The 6,553-nt window shown below is 37.0% G+C and overlaps 1 pseudogene across 1 annotated transcript; it reads right to left on the bottom strand.

Moving 5' to 3' along the window:
• LOC143602802 (4-coumarate--CoA ligase-like 6) lies at nt 1–2,583 on the bottom strand (annotated as a pseudogene). Its single transcript, XR_013147921.1, has 6 exons — nt 1,533–2,583; nt 1,240–1,429; nt 779–924; nt 627–694; nt 457–559; nt 1–283 (listed from the first exon to the last, which is right to left on the bottom strand). The product of XR_013147921.1 is annotated as a 4-coumarate--CoA ligase-like 6 (transcript).
• Nucleotides 2,584–6,553: the final 3,970 nt, after the last annotated feature.

The following is a 6,553-nucleotide window of genomic DNA, read 5'->3' as shown; positions in this document are numbered from 1 at the left end:
TGCCTTACAACATACAGGTTTGACCTGATTCTATAGGTTATAAAACCATCATGAATCAAGCCCACACAATGAATGTGTGTTCTTATAAGAATATATTTGGTAAAACTAAAATTGCTGCATAAATCAGAACCAGGAACAGTTACCGTTTATCACTGTAGTGAAGAACACATTAAAGTCTAGAATATAACTGGTCCTTCAATTCCCTCCTCAAAATCTTTCCTGCTGCCGATCTAGGAATCATGTTGGTGAAAATCACTCGTCTCACCTTCTTGTACGGCGCCACCTGTACATTGCCAAACAACAAGAACTACATTAGAAAAATAACATCTTATAATCCTATTGACCAGGTTTGACCCACACTAAAACTTACTTGCTTGTTTTTGTGGTTACGTGTCAAAGCAGATAAGTTTTAGTGTGGGTCAAAAGTCAAAACGGGTCGAGACCACGGTATCAGACCTGTTTTGCTACAAAGTCAATGATGCTCGACTCAGAAGCTTCGGCTCCCGGGCTCGTCACTACAACAGCCACTGGAATCTCTCCGGCTTCCTCATCCCTCACTCTGCATGATGAACATTGTTGGTCAAACAAAATCAAAATTAAATTAAGAAGAAATTAGTCAAACTCACCCTGTTACTGCAGCATCAAGAATGGCTGGATGAGTTGCTAGAACATCCTCTAAATCAGCAGGAGCAATCTGCATTACAATCATTCAATCACATTATTCATATCCATCAAAATCGGTTTTAACTACTTTTAAATATCTAATTTAGTTAATCACCTGAAACCCTTTGTACTTTATTATTTCTTTAACACGACCAACTATATGCAAATATCCATCTTGGTCAAAATATACAATGTCGCCCGTATGTAGCCAACCATCCTTATCAATAGTTGATGAAGTTGCATCCGTGTCGTTCAGGTATTCTAGCAAATTTTGTGTCAAAACACGTCACAAATGAATCATATGTTGAATGAAATATAAACTATAGTAGATTACAGTTTTGATGTGCCCCTTAACTTCAATAAGTACAAAAACAACGCCCACGAAGTTCCTATGCTGTCATACTTTTCATTCTTTTCACTAACTTATCTTAACTTTTCTGTTAACTTAAGGACAAAATGACTTAACTATCCTTGCATTCAACAAAAGATATTTAACTGCTTCAACAAGACAAAAGGATCTTTTATGAATTTTAATTAGTGGGATATATGATTTACTAAAACAAATAATTTGGCTACCTTTCATTATAGCCGGTCCACATAACCAAAGTTCACCAGTTTTTCCAGGTGGCAGATACAAACCAGTAACCAAATCTACCACTTTAGCTTGCATATTTGGCGCCAACAATCCAGCAGACATATAATTGTGCACGTCTCGCGTGTTAAATCCACGCGTTCCCACAGCCGTTGATTCACTCATCCCATAACCCTGGTAACAATAACTTTCATATAATTTATGAAAAAAAAATCCCATTCTGATGCATGTTAATTATATATCAAAGGACAGAATTATAATTTTCTAATTTCCTTACCTGAATAAAATCAACTTGAGGAAAATAATGCATAAACTCCTCTATAACCCTTGTGCTCAAAGGTGCAGCACCACAAAAAACCTGCTTCAAACTCTTCAACCGTCCACCCGCACCACCCTTCGCCGCCCTAGTCAACGCGACCACCAACGGCGGCACCCCAGGAAAATGCGTCACACCATACCTCTCAACCGACCGCACCATCTCATCAACTCCAAACCTCTTCATAACCACAACCTTACTCCCCAACGACAAAATCCCCAAACCGAAAAGCGTAAGCCCATATATATGAAACATCGGTATAACCGCCAAGTAAACATTATCCTCCGGCCGAAACTCATACTGCGAAGCCTCAAACCGAACATAAAGCTCGACCGCGGAAATCAAATTCCTATGAGTCAACACCACGCCTTTACTCGCACCCGTCGTCCCAGACGAATACAAAATAACCGCAGTGTCGTCCTGCATAATGTTTCTACCCATAACCAATTCATAATCACGGTAATCACACGAAACCAGCTTACGAAACCACGAAAACCGGACATCATTTACCTCAAACCCAACATGTTCAGGCACTACAACATAATCAACCCCTAATGTGGTTAAACAACCAGCTTTATCAAGACCAACAAAGGCAAACTTAACATGCACACCAAGTGTTTGTTTTTTGACCTCAGAGAAAGTACTCAACGGATTCAACGTACTGACAACGGCACCAAGATACAGGACGGATAAAACAATAACCTTGGGTAAGAGGATTAAGACAATATCACCTTTGGAAAGATTTGACTAAAGGTTGGAGGTTTGAGTATGGGATTGAAGCTCCGGTTGTGGAGTCGATAAGTGCGGTGGTGCCGGTGTGGGTGTGTGAGAATACGCGGGAAACGATGTTGAGAAATGGTGGTGGTGGGAGGGTGACGGGTGGGTGTTTGCTGGTGTATGTACCGGTGCTGTGTGAGTACCAGTTGTTAATATTATTATTATTATTGGGTGGTGAAGAGTTGTGATGAGAGTGGTTTTGTGAGTGGGTGTTGGAGAAGCTAGCCATTGAGTTTGAAGTTTGAACTGGGTGGTTCGTGTGTTTCGTTTATGGGAATAATATATGGTTCGTTGGGAACCCTTGGTATAAAAGGGGACCACACCGTTCGGGTCCATGCTATCATGTCTAGGGTGTTCAAAATACCTAAACCTGATTAATTTGACTCGACCTTAATCCGAATAAGTTAATAATGGTCGACTTTAATAGAGTCAAAATATATTAATGGGTTATTCAGGTGGTTTAACCACCTGAATAACCACGTGGGTCGGGGAGGGTCAATACATGCTATTAGAGGTGCACAAATAGGCTTAAGACTAAAAATCGGTTTGGATTGAAACCAGTTCGGTTTTGGTCAATAAAGTCACAACTGGTTTAAGATCGGTTTCGGTTATGGGTTAGTTTCGGTTCGGTTAAACAGTTTAAAATTGGTTTCGATGGAGAATTACAAACCGTTTCACACCTATGGTTTCAATCGATTCTTAACCAGTTTCTACACAATCTGTTTCAAACCAGTTCAGTTCGGTTTCAGTTCAATTTTCGGGTCGGGTCAGTTAACCAGTTCTTTTTGGCCCACCTCTACATGCTATCACGTCTATTTATATAAAAAGGAAACATTATATAATTTTAAGAGTTACTGGAAACTCAATTTATTGAAAACCGAAGTTATATTAGATTATGTGTTATGGGGGGTGGGGGGGAGAAAACGGCTATGTGAAAGGGCGTATCGTGACAATCCCCAAAGTGGGAAAAGAGGCTTTCAAATTTCATAACAAAGTAATGGTAAGGTGAAATACTAAAATGTAAATGCGATTATGTGATAAAGTCATGAAGATAAATAATTGGATTAAAATTATATAATATTAAAAATAAAAAACACAAAACTTAGTCCTAGTGCGGTAGCCTCGGTTATTACCTTTGCGATCTAGTGGATTGGATCCCGCTATCCTTGGGGTGTGATGGTGTTGTCGTCAAACCTTGTATAATGTATACGTCACACTTTGGTCGAGGATTTGGCAAGCCTACATCACATGCTTTGTATGGAGGTAGAGCCGGCCCAAAGGGAGGTCGACGGATCCAGCCTCATAACTGTTAATATATATATAAAAGGCTTGGATCAAATACAAATGAAATTAACGTGCTAAACGTGATAATCAGTAAATTATTTCTTGGTGCAATAAAAAAAGGTATTAGTCTACGAAATCAAAGATAATTGAATCAATTTCCATTTATGGTGTTTTTATTTGTAGAGCTATCTTTCCTCTGTGTTGGGTTTTGGAAAAAACTTTACATGAACTAGTGTAGTAACTTTTTATCAAGATTCATTTTTTTTTACTTTGGTTCGTATTGAGCTCTGGAAATGCAATTTTATTGGTAAAGTTATCATATAATTAAAAACGTGATTTCAAATACCCTTTTATATGCTTGTCCCGAGCCATGAAATTTTGAGGGATTTATTAAGACGGCCCTGTACAGAGATAACTAGTCTCAGGCTACACGTCGTTGATTAACAAAAAAGTGCATAGTATCTTGTTGCGTCACTACTATATAAGTAGTGGACTTTAATTAACACGCAACCTTAACACTGTATTCTTGAGTTTTTTTCTCATAGGATAAGAAAGGAAATGATAAGATTTTAGTTTGAATCTTCATTTTTGAGTTTTTTTTTATAAAAGAAATGATAGGAAATGATAGGAAAACTTGGGTGTTTTAAGCCCCAAAGTTTTCTTGCCAATCTGACATGATTTGGAAAGAAAGGAAAGGATAAATATTTAAAATTATCACCTTACCATTCAATCTACATCTAATAATTGTTTTAAAAAGGCTATATTTGTAAAACTACACATTTTTTTCTTTTCATTTCCTTTCATTTCTAAAGAATGTAATTAACCATTTCTTTTCTTCCAATTTCTTTCATTTTTCCTTAAACTTGAAAATGCATTATATGCATCTACTTTCTTTTCTTCTCCCATCCTATCCAATCTTATACTTTCCTTTCTTTTAATTAAAAACTCGAGAACACAATGTAAGGCTATGTGTAGTTGAGGAGCTACAAAATGAGACGTTTTGTGTCATGTGCCCCCCATTTAGCAAAAGGTGAGTTTTTGTTTAGGGGTGTAGTAGTGTTGTAGCCCAATATATATATATATATATATATATATATATATATATATATATATATATATAAGAGTTCAAATAAAAAGAAGTAGTTTCCTAGGAATGGTAAGAACCAATAAGATTTAAATATTTGACATTAAAACCTATGGTGAAAGAATAATTCTAGGAAACTATGTCGGTTATAATAATGAAAGAGTAATTCTAGGAAACTATGACGGTTTTTGGTAATTTTAAATCTCAACCATTGATTGATATGATTCAATGGTTATGATATATTCTTAGTCTTCCTATGAAACTACTTGTTTTTAGGATATACATATATATATACAAACATGTATATTTATACGACACACAACACAATATAATAATAATATTCTTCAAAGAGATCTCCGGCGACAAATATTCATCGCCGGAGGAGGGGGGGTGTTCCTAAAAAAAGTCGCCCCCTTCACCCCAGTACGCTTAGTCTAACAAGCTTCCCTACCTCTTTTCTCTGTATCCGGCACTAATGGGGTAGTACACCCCCACCTTAAAGCCCTCATTTAACAAGCACGATATGAGGTAGCGTAGGTTTTTTTTTGAACACGCTATTGCGGTGACCGGATGATAGCCCGCAAATTCAAGTCTTATAAATGAAAATTGATGTGGAATTAATTTGTATAATTAAATGAGAAGTAATTAATAACTAAAATTAGTCTTGTTAAATTCAATGGCACTTAAAAAACTAAAATATATTTCAATAAATTAAAATTAGTGCCATTGAAATTGCACTAACTTTGACGTTATTTTACTAATCTCGTGAAAATAACGTTAAAAGTGACGGACGGTTAATCAGGCATCATGTAGTGGCGTTGATAGCCGAAAGACAAGGGTACATGCACCGATCAGCCGGTGTCCCGATGATTGAGTGCTATGTGCCTTATGTCCAAGGCTTGATGCAAAACTACTATCGAGCCGGGGGTCTCACCGGAAGCAGCCTCTCTATCCTTATGGGGTAGAGGTAAGGCTGTCTACATCTTACCCTCCTCAGACCCTACTATAGCTTTGCTATTGGTGGGATATACTGAGTACGATGATGATGATGATGAAGCTTTTATTATGCTATTTGATGACACCTTGTTGGTTTTTGGCATTTCTTTTTGTTATTTTTTAAGATTTAGTTATAGTATCGTAACAAACATAGCCAAAGCTAACCGATTTTTTTTTGTTATTCATTTTTTTTTCATTTGTAGTTTTAGTACCGTAATGAACATAACGGAAGCTAATCGAACGGCAATTTTTTCTATTTGTTGTTTTCATTTCAGTATTGTAACGAACATGACGAAAGCTGACCGAATTCGCGTAGACTCACTGTCTTCAACGCCCTGGACCGAAAACGTTTGAGTTTTACCAAAACTCTAATTATAGACAAACGCCACCCCTTTGGTCCACCACCTCAATGTTTATATTTTTTCTGTTTTTTTTTTGCTCCGGTACCGTAACCAAAACCTACCGAATTCGTGTCGAGTTACCGCCTTAATGCCCAAGACCGGCCGAGTTTACCGACCAAATAATCGTTGTTATAATATATTTACTTTTTATATGATGTTGTTTATACGTTAATTTGACGAATTTAGTTTTTGGGGTTTTAACGCTTGAGTTTTACCAACGAGTTCTCCATTAGTGCAATTCCTTTATAGAGTTATCTATTAGTGCACTAGATATTACATAATCCAAAGAAATATGCATGTCATCAAGTATGCGGATGGGATAAAGCTTCCTTCGATCGATTCTTCAGTTTTTTCAACGGCTCTTAAGAGAAAATCTGAAAACCACTCAATTATTCAACGCTCTCATATTTATGACCAGCCGCATCTTTTTAGTCAATGAC

Source organism: Bidens hawaiensis, unplaced genomic scaffold (assembly GCF_021521415.1).
Source record: "Bidens hawaiensis isolate Kalapana, Puna unplaced genomic scaffold, B.hawaiensis_p1.1 tig00001961_1, whole genome shotgun sequence".
Lineage (NCBI taxonomy): Eukaryota > Viridiplantae > Streptophyta > Magnoliopsida > Asterales > Asteraceae > Bidens > Bidens hawaiensis.
Note: the sequence above shows the minus strand (reverse complement) of the source record. Positions and strands in the feature narration are given on the sequence as shown.